Genomic DNA, 4,031 nt, shown 5'->3' on the forward strand with positions numbered 1-4,031 from the left:
AAGTACCCTAGAGCAGTGTTTCCCAACCTTGGCCACTTGAGGATATCTGGACTTCAACTCCCAGAATTCCCCAGCCAGCATTCGCTGGCTGGGGAATTCTGGGAGTTGAAGTCCAAATATATTCAAGTGGCCAAGGTTGGGAAACACTGCCCTAGAGAACATATTCATCTTTAACATATTTAGTCCAGAATCATGTGAATCATTTTGTTTATATGTCTAAAATGCAACAATAACAGAATAAGACCAATTCATATGGATTTATATTCCATCTTCCGTGTTATGTCTCAAAAGCTCCTTATTTCAAGGCCTATGGTTTGGCTCCTTATTCTAAGGTCTATACAAATCAGTGCTGATAGGGGAAGTCCAACTCTTGGCCTACCACAGAGCTCAGTACTCTCTCCACTCCTTTTTGACATCCACATGAAATCAAAATGACTTAGATCCGTGGTGACGAACCTATGGTATGCCAGAGGTGGCACACAGAGCCCTCTCTATGGGCGCGCAAGCTGACAATCCAGTTCAGCTCTGCCACACAGGTGCATGCACCTCCCACCGGCCAGCTGGTCCTTGCGTCTCTGCCCCTGTATGTGTGGGGGTGGAATGTACATTTAGGGGCCCACGCATGCATACAGGGGGCTGCACGTGCATTGCATTTTGAGGGTGCGCATGCACACTTTGGGCAGTTGGTCTGGAAAAGGTTAGCCACCATTGACCTAGATCTTTGAAAATGAAAGCAAGAACTACAGTTCTTGCCAAAGGAGAGTGAGAAGGAGGGAGGGAGAGAGGGAGGGAGGGAGGGAAGGAAGGAAGGAGGGAGGGAAGGAAGGAAGGAAGGAAAGAAGGAAGGAAGGAAAGAAGGAAGGAAGGAAGGAAAGAAAGAAGGAAGGACAGAAGGAAGGACAGAAGGAAGGACAGAAGGAAGGACAGAAGGAAGGAAGGAAAGAAGGAAGGAAGGAAAGAAGGAAAGAAGGAAAGAAGGAAGGAAGGACAGAAGGAAGGAAGGAAAGAATGAAAGAAGGAAGGAAGGACAGAAGGAAGGAAGGAAGGAGGGAAGGAAAGAAGGAAGGAAGGAAGGACAGAAGGAAGGAAGGAAGGAAAGAAAGAAGGAAAGAAGGAAGGAAGGACAGAAGGAAGGAAGGAAGGAAAGAAGAAAGGAAGGAAGGAAGGAAGGATTTGTATTCACATGGGTGATGAAGAGTCCTACATCTGTGAAACAGTTTCAAGATAAATTACACTGGAACCAGTGAAATCATAATGTTGGTGAAGTCTTCCTTTGAAGTGCTTTTCCTATCAGAATAATTACAGAAATTTCCTTTGTACCATTCTGACACTGATAAAAATCAGGCACTCTCAATGGTTAAAGATCACCAATATTAAATAATGCACAGACATGAAAGATAAGTTTTAAATGGAGTGGCTTATAAATATACCAAATATGCAATGAGCTCAGACCTACCATGATACATGCAGCTGAACAAACAAAATAACTATTTCAGTTTGAACCTTGGAGGTTCTCATCTATTTATGAACTTTCCTATTTTAAGGGTTGCCATTATTTAATATCAAACAAGTTCAAGAAACTAGAAAACATTGAATGAGAACAAGATAAGGCTGCCACTCTTTATAAGACAACTGTTTCTTATATAGTAACACTTCATTAAAAATAATCAAAAGATGAATTAGGATAATGCATCCTTCATTGAAATGAAAGCATTAAAAATAATTCTTATTTGAAGACAGAAAATACATACTGTATTTTTCGGAGTATAAGACACTCTGGAGTATAAGATTAGTTTTGGGGAAGGAAAATAAGGAAGGAATCCCAGCGACCGATTAGGTCCCACAGAGTTGGCCTTCTCCGGGTCCCATCGATCAAACAATGTCGTTTGGCGGGTCCCAAGGGAAGAGCCTTCTCTGTGGTGGCCCCGACCCTCTGGAACCAGCTCCCCCTTGAGATTAGAACAGCCCCCACCCTCCTTGCCTTTCGCAAACTCCTTAAGACCCACCTCTATCATCAGGCATGGGGGAATTGAAATATCTTCCCCAGGCCTATACTGTTTATGTATGGCATGTTGTGTGAATGTTTTTTAAATTATGGGTTTTTAGCTTTCTAATTATTGAATTTGTATTTTACACTGTTTTTCTGCTGCTGTTGTGAGCCGCCCCGAGTCTGCGGAGAGGGGCGGCATACAAATTAAAGAAAGAAAGAAAGAAAGAAAGAAAGAAAGAAAAAAATCTGCCAGAATCCATCAGTATTCATCTAACATCCTGATTCAGCTTCATTCAGCCCAAGCAGCCAATTGGTGGGTGGGTTGGCCTCCCAGAATACCCCCAATCAGTTGTTCCAGGCTGCAGGGATTGCCACAGACCATCGCCATCTCCGTGCCTCGCATTTTTGGCCTTTGTGCCTCACATTTCTGGCCTACATGTGTCACATTTTTGGCCACTGAACATTCCATTTTAGAACTGTCCCAGGCTGTGGGAATCGCCACAGCACATCACTTCCAATTGCCACTTCTGCATGATGCATCTTCAGCCTCCACACATCACATTTGTGGCCTCCAGATGCCCCAATTTTGGTCTCTGCTGTGCATTGCATTTTTTGGGCTGTTCCAGGCAGCAGCTGAAAACATGACGCATGGAGGCCAAAAATGCAAAGCACTGAGGCAGTAATGTGCTGTTTTAAAAACAGAGCATGCGGAGGCCAAATATATGACATGTGAAGCTCAAAAACGGGCGAAGGGTAGGGGCTGGCAGGTGGATGGGGCTTTGGCAACATTTGGTGTATTAGATGCATCCAAATTTTCACCCTCTTTTGTGTGCATGGGGGGGGGGAGTGTGTCTTATACTCCAAAAAATACGATAGCTTCTAAGATTACTCTTACAGCACTTTTCTCATTCATAAATAGCTTTAAAGGGTCCATTTTTATTAGTCCTACTCTTGTGGAATTATTGTCAATTAAGTATTTCTGGTACAGCTATTCAATAAATATTAAGATCAGTATAGAAACTTACTATAAGGAGTAGTCACTTCTAAACCATTTTTAAAAAAATAATATGCCATTATAATATCGCTAAAAATCTATAACTAATTGTTCTGATGCAATAAGAATTAAATTTTATTTATTTATTTATTGGGTCTATATGCCACCACTCTCCAAGGACTCAGGGCCAGTGTTCCCTCTAATTTTTTTTGGGGGGGTTGGCAGAAAAGTATAGTGTCTGAGCGGCAGTCCCTTCGGGACTGGGGGGCACAGAAATAATAAATAAATAAATAAATAAATAAATAAACAAACAAATAAAAAACCCACCCTGTTTTGCCTCAGAGAATTTCAAAATAAAATACTGTACTGTGTGTCTATAATAGTGAGCTCATAATAGGGCAACTCTATCAATATCAAAATGCCACATAAATAGTTGAGCTAGTTTCAAACTAGATTTTGATTTTCTTTCTCTCTTCCTTACTCCCATTCTTTTTCTTTCTCTTTTCCTTCCTCTCTTTTTTCTATCTGTTTCTCTCTCTTCCTCTCTTCCTCTCTCTCTCCTTCCCTCTCACTCTTTCCCTCTCAGCTTCTGGGCAGGTTTGGAAAACTCTGAGTTGATGATGATTTTTAAGTGAGCGATTGCTCACTGCTCAGCTTAGAGGGAACTATGCTCAGGGCGGCTTACAACATATGAAAAAGACAATAAAAACATCGTAAATCCAATTAGCTTAAAATTAACTAGTTTAAGAACCCCCTTTTATTTCCAATCACTCTCTCCCATTCACACAACAACCATACATTTCATTCATTGCCAACGGGCAAGTACTTAATAGCTCCAAGCCTGATAGACTCTTGCGAAAAGGTGCAGGAGACTCTGGAGCAGGAGCAAAAGTTGACTGGTGATGACAGCGATGATGTCAGCTACTCAACTGCACCCAGCAGCCACATTATGGAGATACTGTGGGAGCGGTTTGGATCCGCTTCAGTCCAAACCCCATCCTGAGCCTCCTTCCCATGGGTCTACAAGGACTTAGCAGAGGTACTTAG

Source organism: Erythrolamprus reginae, chromosome 4, assembly GCF_031021105.1.
Source record: "Erythrolamprus reginae isolate rEryReg1 chromosome 4, rEryReg1.hap1, whole genome shotgun sequence".
Lineage (NCBI taxonomy): Eukaryota > Metazoa > Chordata > Lepidosauria > Squamata > Dipsadidae > Erythrolamprus > Erythrolamprus reginae.